Source organism: Ictidomys tridecemlineatus, chromosome 5 (assembly GCF_052094955.1).
Source record: "Ictidomys tridecemlineatus isolate mIctTri1 chromosome 5, mIctTri1.hap1, whole genome shotgun sequence".
In the NCBI taxonomy this organism is placed as follows: Eukaryota; Metazoa; Chordata; class Mammalia; order Rodentia; family Sciuridae; genus Ictidomys; species Ictidomys tridecemlineatus.
The window spans coordinates 124,475,575-124,489,948 of record NC_135481.1 but is presented as its reverse complement, the minus strand read 5'-3'; the positions used below and the strand labels follow the sequence as shown (position 1 = coordinate 124,489,948).

The following is a 14,374-nucleotide window of genomic DNA, read 5'->3' as shown; positions in this document are numbered from 1 at the left end:
AGAATAATACATTTGTTAGGGGACATACTAAAGATATTCTGTCAAGGTCAGAGGCCCCAGTGAAGATGTGATATGTGTCAGACTTCACTGAGTTTATTTTGTTATCACCACAGGCCTCAATTAGGATTGTTAAATATTTGTGTCAGAGGCCTCAGGGTAGATAGTGTAAGTGTCAGAATCCTCACTTACTATTTTATATGACTGTGAGGTGAAGAAAACTTCTGAATATTAGAGGCCTTCCTGAGGATTTTGTCCTCAGTGAATATATTTTAGGGCTCAGAGTTCTCAGTGAGGAAATTCTATGTGTTAGAGGCCTCCTTGAGAATAATGATGGCAGTGCCAGGGTACCCAGTGAGGACATTGTATGTGATGAAGTTTTCAGGGTAGAGAGAATATCAGTGTGGAAGGCCTCAGTGAGATTATGAAATGAACACCACAGGCCCTTGTGATGATCTAATATGTGTAAGAGGCCTCACTGAGAATAGAATCTCCCTCAGAGGTCAGTGAGGAAAATACGGGCTCAAATGACTCATTCCATACTGTACATAGGATGGAATCCTCAGTGGGGATTTTATATGTGTCAGAGACCTCAATGAGACATATATGTCTCTGAGGAATCATTGTACCTCATGTTACCTACAGAGGCCTCAGTACTTTTGGATGACTCTCAGAGGGTCTAAATCTGTGTGGACTTCTGGTGCCCCAGAGCACTCAGTGTGATATTCCTTGAGTGTCACAAGCCTTGATTAGGATATTTCTGAATGACAGAAGCCTCAGGGTAGATATTATATTGATCTCACTTTCCTGTATGAGGATGATATCCATTTCAGAGTCCTCAGTAAGAATGTCATTAGTGTTTTGGGACTCAAATGAGATAGGGTGTGAATGTCCAGAGGCCTCAGGGAGGATTCATGTTGGCGTTAGAGGAAGACTCACTGAGGATTGTGATTTGAGTGTTAGAAACCTTTCTGAGGATATTATAGAGGCTTCATATGGATATTAAGTGTCAGAGTCCAGTGCCAGGGTATTACCAGAGTATCTGAGGCTTCACCAACCCATCCCCTTAAATGGGATCAAGGTCACAGTACAGATATCCTGTTCATGGCAGTGGCCTCAATGACGATATGTGGAAGATTCTTCAGTGACAATATAATGTGTTTGTCACAGGCTTCACTTTTGACATCATATTTTGTAGAGTCGGCAGTAAACTTCCTATACTTGTCAGAGGCCTCAGTTTTCTCCTATAGAAAAAGACCTCTGTGAGTACATTATGGCAGTGCCAGAGGCATCAAGAAGACATTCTAAGTGAAAGAGACCTCTGTTACACCTCAGATGTCTCCAATACTTTATTGTTAGTATTAGAGACCTCAGTATGATTCTTATAGATACTGTAGGTGTCAATGTAGATATTAAATATTTCAAAGACCTCAGAAAGTTAGAGGCCTTGGGGAGTATATTATACCTCTCAGATGGTTCAGGGAGTATTTTAAATGCACCAGCCATCTCAGCAAGGCTATTCCTGAGTCAGATGTCTCAGTACCAGTACTTCATTATTGTCAACAGCCTCAGTGAGGATACCATTAGGGTCACATGCCTCAGTGAGAATACTAAATGCATTTTAATCCTTAGTGACAATGGGACTTGTGTCAAAGGACTTATGATATCATATGTTTTAGAGGCTTCTCTGAGAATATTATAGTTGTCAAAAGAGTCAGTCAGTAATATATTATATGTCAGAGCCCTCAGTGAAGACAGTGTCTTTTTAAATAGTTTCATGTGTTTAGTGAGAGCTCTGAATAAAAATATTATTGTGTTTCAGAGGCTTCAATGTGGTTTTTCTTATTTGTCACAGGCTCTCATGGATATTTTATGACTGACACAGGCCTCAGTAATGATATTGAGCATGTTAGAAACCTCTGTGAGGACATTATATGTCAGAGCCCTCATTGATTATATGTGTAGAGGACTCATTGAAAATATTATAGGTGTCAAAGAACTTAGTTTTTATGTGAGTTTTAGAAATCTTACTGAGAATATTTTTATGTGACATAGGCTTCCACAAGGATTTCATATATGTGTCAAATGCCTCAATGAAGATATTATATTTTTCCTAGTTCTCTGTGAGGATATCTTATGAGTTTGAAGGTTTGACATGTTATATTCTAGGGGTCTCAATGTGTATGTGATATCAGCCAGTGGTATCATTAATGATATTTATTGATAACAAACTCATATTATTTCAGTGCATACTATATATGTTAGAGTCTTCATAAGGATATTATATTGTATTTAAAGCCTCAGTGAAATGTTTTATAAGTGTAAAAGGCCTAATTGAGGGTATTATACTATTCTTTCCTGTTAAAAGAAAACAGGAAACAATAGAAAGAACTCCCAGTGGAAAGAATGGTCAAAGCTATTCCCGAAGGCTTCAAGCAGGAATGAAGTAAGCAACAAAGTATTATAGAGTTGGATAACAAACAAAATCTTGGAGTAAATATCCAGATGCTCATTTATTTACAAATAAATGACTAAACAGATAAACAAAAGAGACTAAATAATAACCCCTTATGCAGAATTTCAAGCAATTGAGGTGGACATTTGGCCCTCAAGGAGTTAGGCCTAACTTCTCACTCCTTAAGAGGGGGCTCTGCATAGTGACTTACTCCAAAACAATATATATAATGTGTACATGTAGAGAAACATAACTTCACAGTGAGAAATCTGGAAAACACTACATCAGTCAGGTGAGCACCTTGAGGATATGAAATGAAGAACAGCACTTCATCTGTAATCTGCTTTCCCCAATCCATAACCTGTCTACATATGAGAAAAACATCAACTGAAAATCTAAAAAGTACCTGACAGGTACTCCTCAACTGTCAGGTCCTCCTCAACCATCAAGGGCATCAGAGAAAGGAAGGTCAGAGAAACTGTCGCCACGAAGAAAAGCCTATGGAGACAGGATGACTGTCTTGCAGGATCTTGGATGGGGTCCTGGAACTGAAAGAGGCTGTACTGAGAATCCAAAGGAAACACAGACATTAGTTAATAAGAGCATATCAGTATCTGTTTATCATGAAAAATCATTAATGAAGTTAACACATCTGAGATAGCTCACGTAAGTCATAAGAGAAAAAAAAACTAGGTAGAAGTTACATAGTAGATCTTTGCATTTTCTTTGCAATTTCTGCGTAAACATAAAACTACTCTAAAATAAAATCTTAAGAAATGGCTATATTTTTCAAATACCTGCTCATTTAATTACTCAGAATGTCAATTACTAATAATTGACATTCTTAACTAGTTCTGCATTTTGTTAAGAGCATTTATAACAAAAATGTGTCAAACTAACATAATGTAAGATAAATACTTATTTTATATGTTTTATGTTAAAGGAATAATATGTTTAAACTTATTTATCATTATTTATTTTGCTATTGCTAGGTTATGGATTTTCTCTCTAAAAATTTCAAAACTTTAGAGAAAAAAATCTACATTTTAGAGACACTATTTCAAGTCATGGTTGAACTTTTTCAAAAGAGTCATGATAAAAAATATGTTACAAGAGCAGATTGATTCATTGTGAATGAATCATTGATCCCAAGGAATTCTTATCTTTCGTTTGTTTCTATGTATACCCTTCAACAGTAATAGCATCAAACATTTGCCACCAGGAAAAATATTTAAACGAAAAATGTAAACAGAATTTGTGACAATAACTTATGATGCTTTCTAAAAAAAGAAAAATTGAAAAGAATATCAAAGTCAGTTTCCTCCATGATGTTCTTCAGAAGTGGTAAAACTAGAGAAACTTCAATGGAAGTATGGTTTATGAGTGATCTTAGATATTCTCATGTTTTATGGGGAAATTCTATTTTAGAAATCATAAAAAATATTGGATGCCCGAACTCTTGAATGTTTCCAAATGTAGTTAAATTTCTATGTAAGTTTCTCATTGATATAGCTAGTCATAAAGCTAATAAAAACAAAGAATCTATGGGGCTGGGATGTAGCTCAGTGGTGGCATACCTTATCCAGAATTCAGGAGGCCCTGGGTTTGATCCCTAGCACCACAATTTTTTTTTAAATCAGTGCCTTATTTGTGTAATCAAATAGAAAGTGAACAGTCACCACTCTTAGGAAAATGTTAAGCCTGAAAAACAGTTAAGAATCAAAATACTCTTACAATACAAATAGCCTATTGTGACCAGATGTGTCATATCATAAAGTACATTCACATTATACTATCAAAATATCAGAATCAAAATACTCTTACAATAGAAATAGCCTATTGTGACCAGAGGTGTCACATCATAAAGTATGTTCACATTAAATATCCTCTCAGAACAATAAAAAAGACTTTGATGACCATTTAGAAGGAGAAAATGGCTATAATATAGATTAGAAAATTATTAAGAAATTAGAAACATGAGGTGAGGGGCTGTGGGCACGAAGAGCGGCTGGCCTAGGCTTGGCAGGTGGAAGGGTCCCTCCTGCAGGGTTTGTGGAGTGAGCCAGGTGCACAGGGGTGATTGTGTTGTGTCCCCTCTGGCTGTCCATCTTGAGGAAGAGCTGAGTGGGAGGGAAGGATGGAGGACCAAGGGTAGTTTTCGTGGAGGTGATCTGGTGCTCCAAGGCCCTCATAGGAGGAGTGATCCAGGAATCCCCGAGCTCAGGAAGCTTGGGGGTGTGGAGAGGAGAAGCCCATCCTCAGCCAACGCCCAGCGCTGGGCGGATCTGATGTTGGGCTGCAGAAATGCTCTGTGTGGTGGGTGGGGTGTGAGTGGTCTTTTTCCTCGGCCCATCTTGCATGTCATGCACGCGAGGAAGTGAAAGGGGTGCGGCCTCCGGGCACCTCTTCAGCTCCCTTGTGACCTGCCCTGTAGGGGTACCCTGCAATCATGTAGAAATAGGAGACGCTGACAGAGCCTTGCACTCAGGACAGCAATGATGACACTGAAGATGTTTCATTGTTTGATGCAGAAGAAGAGACAACTAATAGACCAAGAAAATCTAAAATCTGACATCCAGTGGCATCATTTTTCCATTTGTTCTTCTGAGTCTGTGCCATTATAGTCTATCTTCTCTGTGAATTGCTCAGCAGCAGCTTTATTGCTTGTATGGTGACAATTATCTTGTTGTTGTCACGTGACTTTTGGGCAGTGAAGAATGTCACAGGTAGAGACTGATGGTAGGCCTTGGGTGGTAGAATCATATTGATGAGGATGGAAAGAGTCATTGGGTGTTTGAGTCCAGGAAGGCATCTCCTCAGGAGAATAAAACTGTTTCAGAAGTTGAATCAAGGATCTTTTGGTTAGGATTAATTGCCTGCCTGTCCAGTACCGTGGGTGATATTTGCCTTTAGTGCTCTCTTCTCCCTCAGAGTAAAATGGTTGGCATGGTTATCATGGGTGTGGTGCTACAGGGTGCCAACCTGTATGGTTACATTAGGTGCAAGTGGGCAGCCGGAAGAATTTACCCAGCATGGCTACCTGGTATCTTGGAATGCAGTTTTTAAGACAAAACACCAGAAATGAACAGACTTCTTGAATAGAGAGAAAATTATGTTTTCTGTGATATTGGAGAATGGCTGAAGAGATTCTTGATTATGAATTGTTTAGAGCTCAGTCCAGTGTAAAAAAGAGCATTGATTTTTGTTTGTTTGTTTTGTTTTCACTTGCAAAGTTACTATAAAAACTGTTTTCTTTTTTTAAACAAAGTTTTAATTTTCTTTTTCTAGTAGTTGAGGCTGGGAAGTATGATATCATTAAGAACATTGTCAGAATTTATTTTATGGTGTACATATGTATGCATATAGTAATGTATCTGTATATCCCAAATTAATGTGTTAGTTTACATATGTTACAGAGATATTTGCATTTTGATCCATAGAATACAGGATGTTCTTAATCTATTAAAGGTATGTGTGTTTACATACTATTTCTATAGGTTATTTTCAGAAATAAATTGATTTCATGATTAAGAGTAAACACTTGGTTTGTGTATGAGTTAAAAAGAAAAAATTGTTAATATTAAATATATACTTCATGTTGAAATTGTTTGCCTTAGACATACACAAGTGAAACTAGTTTCTAAAATTTTGTTTTATTTTTATACTTAAGGCCTAAATAATAAATGGAATCTTTATAGTTTATGTTTAAGGGATACCCAGGAATTGCTGCTGTTCTATTTATTTCATAGAAAGGATAGTCATATTTTATTTTGGAACTTCCTGGAAACTCTTCAGTGGTCTCTGGACTAATAAAATCTTTTAGTACTAAATGAATATTATTCTTATGTCATAGTAAAAATAATCATTTAAATACTTGGCATAATAAATGCCTAAAGACATTTTATGAATCTATTTTTTCTTGCTATAATGGGGATGTTGTAAATCATACATTTGTATTAATAATTTTTCTTAAACAAGGCAATATATTTAACTGTAAACTAAACCAATCTACAAATTATTGTAGGCAGTCATAAATTCTGTTGAGATACTGAAAACTTTGTTGGAGTCTTTTAATCAGCAGATTATGTTGTGAATGTATTTGTACATTGTTAAAATATGTTTAAAGATGTTTTGTTTTAGTTGAATAAATGTGTATTGGAGTGAAAAAAAGAAATTAGAAACATGATAATGACGTAAAAATTCTCTAGGCCATACTAGGCACTTTGAACTGTAATCACAGCTATTTTGGAGACTGAAGCAGGAGGATCACAAAGTTTGAAGCCAGCCTCAATACCTCAGGAACTTAGCAAAATCCCATCTCAACATAATATTTTAAAAGGGCTGAAATTCATTGCTTGCCTAACACAGTCAAGGTTATGAGCTTAATTCTCATCACCATAAATAAATTTAAAAGAATACTCCAAACCAAGCATATAATATGAGACAACTGGGGCATTTATAGAAAAGGGTGGAAACCATTATGTTGAACACCCCAAAATAATTCAACTATATTTAATTATTTTTCAGCTCATGATATTAACATGTCTAATCTCCACTTACATTACTTCATTAAAATATGGTAAAAAGTGTATGTACTTTTTTAATGATTTCAAAATATGAGTTATACTCAACTCATATTTTGAAATCATTAATATATAATATAGAGCACCAGCATTTATATAAAATGAATTCAGGCCATTTCCTACACAAAGTAATATTTAGTAAGTACTAATGTACACACACATTATTTCAAAAGAAATTAAGATTGATGAAATCAAAAGGTCACTGGTATGCTTTTAAATGATATTTTGAATATATGAGAAACACTTAATAGAGTTCTCCAAAAAGAACTTCTGACAATATATAAAGCATGCTTATTAGAAGGTCAATTCCCTTGCTTGCAAGGAGTAAGAGAAACTAACTACTTGATGAATGTAAGACTTTAATAAGATATTCGAATATGCTTTCTAAATTTGAAAAAGTAGAAAATGTTTAAAAAAGTATTTTTGGTAAATGTATCTGTTTTTGTAAAAGAATCTATTGACTTTTCTCTTACACACTGTAATTATTTCAGTGGTTTTAAGCTGGAATATCATGTAGTATCAATAGCTGGAATTTTAAAATATCACCATCCTCTTTCTTTCTATAAATTTGATTAGCAAATTTTGCTTAGAATAATTTCAACCCAATTTGGAAAAGATCTGTGTGTGTGTGTGTGTGTGTGTGTGTGTGTGTGTGTGTGTGTGTGTGTAAATACATAACATTTTGAACAATTCCCTGACACTTGGGTCCTGTCAAAGACATATTGTCTGTGTGTGGTGCTGGAATGGAACCCAGGGACTCTCACATGTTAAGCAAGTTCTCTGCCACCAAGTTACACACACTATCCCAAAGACCTTAATAAGAAAATGATAATTAATACTTTTTGAAATAATGAGAACTGTCAAACAAGATAATTCAATCCAAACAAGGTAAACTAAAAAGTATATTTAAAAATATTGTTGATAAAAATAGCAGAAGTTCAAAGTTAGAGAAGAAATTAAAAATCAAACTGCAGAAACCTACTACATAAAATTGGAAACCTAGAGGGAATGGGTAATTTCCTAGTAAAAAAAACACATTAATAAAAGATTAAAATAAGAAAACTATGAATGATCAATCAGCTTAAAAAGTTTAAAATGATGCTTACAGATCTCTCATTGAGACAAAAACCAGGAACATAGGGGTCCACGGTTGAGTGTTAACTGACTTTTAACAAATTCTGGATTTACTTAAAATGTTCATGATCTAGGAGGAAAGAATGAAATCATTACTTAAAATAATACTTCAATTAATTAAAATTAATTTCCTCAATCAACTTTGTGGTATAATACCAAAGCATTATATAGTCAAGATATTTCAGCAGATGTAGACTGTCAACACAGTATTTAGCATACCATTACAAATACACTGCCAAATAAACTGACTTGCTCAACCAAAGATAAAATGTATTCTCAATCAAAATTTTGATTAATTTAGTTCCATAAAATCCATGAACTATTTTTTCACAAATTCTGGCTTATTAGAAATAACATATTTAAACTTAAATAACCTTGTGGGTTTCATACATCTACTTTTTTATTTTTTAATATTTTTCCTGCTTTAACATAGTAAAAATAAGCAGTTAGAACAATTCCTCCTCCCTCTGTGCCAGAAATCATCCAAGTAGCCGTGTTTTGATGACAAGTAATCAGAGCCTCTTGAAGGGATGTTTCCCCCAAGTAAACCTTGCTGAAATAATGAAGGAGAGCAAGCCTCCCTCCTCAGCTCTCAAATGGGCGCAGGGAGTGAATCTGCTTTCTCTTCCCACTTTCCACCTTTTTCTCACCTGCCACCAATTTATCCAGAAGTTTCTGGAAGATCTCTCTGAGGCTGCTCTGGGAATGCCTATAGACATGACGCACGGAATCCTCAAACCAGGATCCCTCTAAGGCTAGTCTGAGAAGAGCATCCCTGTAGATATGACTCAGTGTCCCCAAGCGAGGCATCCCTCTGAGGTTGCTCTGAGCAGAAGGGAGCTCTGGATGACCCTACACACATGACCCACAGTGTCTCGAAGACAGGCATCTGCCTGAGGATGGTCTGAAAAGAATGGAGCTCTAGGTGTCCCTATAGCCTTGACCCACAGCTGGTCTTAGAACAGAGTTATAGCCTTGATCCACAGTGTCCCCAAGCTGTGAGTCTCACTGAGGCTAAAAAGAAGGGACCTTAAAGTCTCTGTAGACACAAAACAAAGTGTCCCCAAGCTGGGAGTATTCCTGAGTCTGCTCTAAGAGGAAGCTCCAAGTCCCCATACACATGAACCACATTGTCCCCAAGGTGGGAGTATGCTTGAGTCTGCTGAAAAGAAGGCAACTCTCCGTCCCATACATATGACCCACCAGGGTACCCAAGTTAGGAGTTACCTCCTCAGACCAGAGGTGCTCAGAGAACCTAGGGTGCCAAGCTGGTAAAGTATTGCTTCAGACAGGAGGCACATGGAGGACCTAGGGTCCCCGAGCTGGGAGACCCCGGGTACATGGCATACCCATGTTCCCTGGGCTGGAATTATCTCCTCAGATCCCAGGCACACTGAGGACCCAGCGTATCCAAGCTGGGAATATCTCCTCAGATCCAAGGCACACAGAGGACCCAGGGTCCCTGAGCTGGGAGGATTCTCAGACACCAGGCACACCGCCAACCCAGGGTCCCCGAGCTGGGAGGACCTCCTCAGACCCAAGGCACACAGAGGACCCTGGGTACCTGAGCTGGGAAGACCTCCTCAGACCTGACCCACACACACCCAGGACCCAGAGTCCCTGAGCAGAGGAACTCCTCAGACCTGACGCAGATGGAGGACCCAGGGTCCCTGAGCGAGGGGGCGGGGGGGATCTCCTCAGACCTGACCCACACAGAGGACCCAGGGTCCCTGAGCAAGGGGGGGGGATCTCCTCAGACCTGACCCACACAGAGGACCCAGGGTCCCTGAGCGGGGACATCTTCAGACCTGACCCACACGGAGGACCCAGGGTCCCTGAGCGGGAGGACCTCCTCAGACCCCACGCACACGGAGGACCCAGGGTCCCTGAGCGGGAGGACCTCCTCAGACCCCACACACACGGAGGACCCAGGGTCCCTGAGCGGGAGGACCTCCTCAGACCCCACACACACGGAGGACCCAGGGTCCCTGAGCGGGAGGACCTCCTCAGACCCGAGGCACACGGAGGACCCAGGGTCCCTGAGCTGGGGGACCTCCTCAGACCCCAGGCACACGGAGGACCCAGGGTCCCTGAGCGGGAGGACCTCCTCAGACCCCACGCACACAGAGGACCCAGGGTCCCTGAGCGGGGGGATCTCCTCAGACAGGAGGACCACGGAGGACCCAGGGTCCCTGAGCGGGAGGACCTCCTCAGACCCCACGCACACGGAGGACCCAGGGTCCCTGAGCGGGGGACCTCCTCAGACCCCACACACACGGAGGACCCAGGGTCCCTGAGCGGGGGGACCTCCTCAGACCCCACACACACGGAGGACCCAGGGTCCCTGAGCGGGAGGACCTCCTCAGACCCGAGGCACACGGAGGACCCAGGGTCCCTGAGCGGGGGAACCTCCTCAGACCCGACGCACACAGAGGACCCAGGGTCCCTGAGCGGGAGGACCTCCTCAGACCCCACACACACGGAGGACCCAGGGTCCCTGAGCGGGGGGACCTCCTCAGACCCCACACACACGGAGGACCCAGGGTCCCTGAGCGGGAGGACCTCCTCAGACCCGAGGCACACGGAGGACCCAGGGTCCCTGAGCGGGGGAACCTCCTCAGACCCGACGCACACGGAGGACCCAGGGTCCCTGATCGGGAGGATCTTTTCAGACATGACACACACGGAGGACCCAGGGTCCCTGAGCGGGGGACCGCCACAGACCCCACGCACACGGAGGACCCAGGGTCCCTGAGCGGGGGGACCTCCTCAGACCCCACGCACACGGAGGACCCAGGGTCCCTGAGCGGGGGGATCTCCTCAGACATGACGCACATGGAGGACCCAGGGTCCCTGAGCGGGGGAACCTCCTCAGACCCAACGCACACGGAGGACCCAGGGTCCCTGATCGGGAGGATCTTTTCAGACATGACGCACACGGAGGACCCAGGGTCCCTGAGCGGGGGACATCCACAGACCCCACGCACACGGAGGACCCAGGGTCCCTGAGCGGGGGGACCTCCTCAGACCCCATGCACACGGAGGACCCAGGGTCCCTGAGCGGGAGGACCTCCTCAGACCCCACGCACACGGAGGACCCAGGGTCCCTGAGCGGGGGGATCTCCTCAGACCCCACACACACGGAGGACCCAGGGTCCCTGAGCAGGAGGACCTCCTCAGACCCCATGCACACGGAGGACCCAGGGTCCCTGAGCGGGAGGACCTCCTCAGACCCCACGCACACGGAGGACCCAGGGTCCCTGAGCGGGGGGACCTCCTCAGACCCCACACACACGGAGGACCCAGGGTCCCTGAGCGGGGGGACCTCCTCAGACCCCACACACACCAGGGTCCCTGAGCAGGAGGACCTCCTCAGACCCCATGCACACGGAGGACCCAGGGTCCCTGAGCGGGAGGACCTCCTCAGACCCCACGCACACGGAGGATCCTGGGTCCCTGAGCGGGAGGACCTCCTCAGACCCCACGCACACGGAGGACCCAGGGTCCCTGAGCGGGAGGACCTCCTCAGACCTGACGCACACGGAGGACCCAGGGTCCCTGAGCGGGGGGACCTCCTCAGACCCCAGGCACACGGAGGACCCAGGGTCCCTGAGCGGGAGGACCTCCTCAGACCCCACGCACACGGAGGATCCTGGGTCCCTGAGCGGGAGGACCTCCTCAGACCCCACGCACACGGAGGACCCAGGGTCCCTGAGCGGGGGGATCTCCTCAGACCCCAGGCACACGGAGGACCCAGGGTCCCTGAGCGGGAGGACCTCCTCAGACCCGACACACACGAAGGACCCAGGGTCCCTGAGCTGAAAGGACCTTCTCCGACCCCACGCACACGGAGGACCCAAGGTCCCTGAGCGGGAGGACCTCCTCAGACCTGACACACACGGAGGACCCAGGGTCCCTGAGCGGGGGGATCTCCTCAGACATGACGCACACGGAGGACCCAGGGTCCCTGAGCGGGGGGATCTCCTCAGACCCCACGCACACGGAGGACCCAGGGTCCCTGAGCGGGGGGACCTCCTCAGACCTGACGCACACGGAGGACCCAGGGTCCCTGAGGGGGAGGACCTCCTCAGACCCCAGGCACACGGAGGACCCAGGGTCCCTGAGCGGGAGGACCTCCTCAGACCCCACGCACACGGAGGATCCTGGGTCCCTGAGCGGGAGGACCTCCTCAGACCCCCACGCACACGGAGGACCCAGGGTCCCTGAGCGGGGGGATCTCCTCAGACATGACGCACACGGAGGACCCAGGGTCCCTGAGCGGGGGGACCTCCTCAGACCCCAGGCACACGGAGGACCCAGGGTCCCTGAGCGGGAGGACCTCCTCAGAACCCACGCACACGGAGGACCCAGGGTCCCTGAGCGGGAGGACCTCCTCAGACCCCACGCACACGGAGGACCCAGGGTCCCTGAGCGGGGGGATCTCCTCAGACCTGACGCACACGGAGGACCCAGGGTCCCTGAGCAGGAGGACCTCCTCAGACCTGACGCACACAGAGGACCCAGGGTCCCTGAGCGGGAGGACCTCCTCAGACCTGACGCACACGGAGGACCCAGGGTCCCTGAGTGGGAGGACCTCCTCAGACCTGACGCACACAGAGGACCCAGGGTCCCTGAGCGGGAGGATCTCCTCAGACCCCAGGCACACGGAGGACCCAGGGTCCCTGAGTGGGAGGACCTCCTCAGACCTGACGCACACAGAGGACCCAGGGTCCCTGAGCGGGAGGATCTCCTCAGACCCCACGCACACGGAGGACCCAGGGTCCCTGAGTGGGAGGACCTCCTCAGACCTGACGCACACAGAGGACCCAGGGTCCCTGAGCGGGAGGACCTCCTCAGACCCCACGCACACGGAGGACCCAGGGTCCCTGAGCGGGAGGACCTCCTCAGACCTGACGCACACGGAGGACCCAGGGTCCCTGAGCGGGGGGACCTCCTCAGACCCCAGGCACACGGAGGACCCAGGGTCCCTGAGCGGGGGGACCTCCTCAGACCCGAGGCACACGGAGGACCCAGGGTCCCTGAGCGGGGGGACCTCCTCAGACCTGACGCACACAGAGGACCCAGGGTCCCTGAGCGGGAGGATCTCCTCAGACCCCACGCACACGGAGGACCCAGGGTCCCTGAGCGGGAGGACCTCCTCAGACCTGACGCACACAGAGGACCCAGGGTCCCTGAGCGGGAGGACCTCCTCAGACCCCACGCACACGGAGGACCCAGGGTCCCTGAGCGGGAGGACCTCCTCAGACCCCACGCACACGGAGGACCCAGGGTCCCTGAGCGGGAGGACCTCCTCAGACCTGACGCACACGGAGGACCCAGGGTCCCTGAGCGGGAGGACCTCCTCAGACCTGAGGCACACGGAGGACCCAGGGTCCCTGAGCGGGAGGACCTCCTCAGACCCCACGCACACGGAGGACCCAGGGTCCCTGAGCGGGGGGATCTCCTCAGACATGAGGACCACGGAGGACCCAGGGTCCCCGAGCTGTGACGACCTCCTCAGACATGAGGCACACGGAGGACCCAGCGACCTGGAGCTGGGAGGGCCTCCTAGGAGCCGAAGCAGGTCTGAGGAGGAGCTCCACATCCCCACACACGTGACCCATAGTACCCTCAAGCTGCGTGTATCCCGGAGGCCGGTCTGCCTCTCCCTGGTGGTTGACACAGCACGCTCACAGTTTTTCCTGAGACAAGAGCTCTAGTCCTCACCCTGAAGAAGGGAGGACAAAGATAGAACTTGAGCCACTGTCCCCTGCTACCCGGCCCAGTGTGAGACTGCTCATACACTGGGAATCACTCCCTGATGGCCACGCCCAGTGCCAGACTCTGCTCATGCGCAGAGGCACCACTCCCTGATGGCCACGCCCAGTGCAGGCCTCTGCTCATGCGCAGAGGCACCACTCCTGATGACCACGCCCAGTGCCAGACTCTGCTCATGCGCACAGGCACCACTCCCTGATAGCCACGCCTAGTGCAGGCTTCTGCTAACCTGCCGTGGTAGTAGGGTGGCTAGTCTTTCTTATTTCTCTCAGCGCCTTTCTGTAGCCTCAGCTATTACTGAATAGGATCTATTCCCACTTCTTTAAGTCTGGCTGTGTTTGTTTGTGCCATCACCAGAAGTGGAATCTCAGGAGAAGAGAAAAGGGAGGCCAAGAGACTGAGACCCGGGTCCCTGGACTCAACCAGG

The 14,374-nt window shown here is 46.6% G+C and overlaps 1 pseudogene; it reads left to right on the top strand.

The window, feature by feature from the left end:
• The first annotated feature begins 4,899 nt into the window (after positions 1-4,899).
• LOC144377580 (Golgi apparatus membrane protein TVP23 homolog B pseudogene) lies at positions 4,900-5,577 on the top strand (annotated as a pseudogene).
• Positions 5,578-14,374: the final 8,797 nt, after the last annotated feature.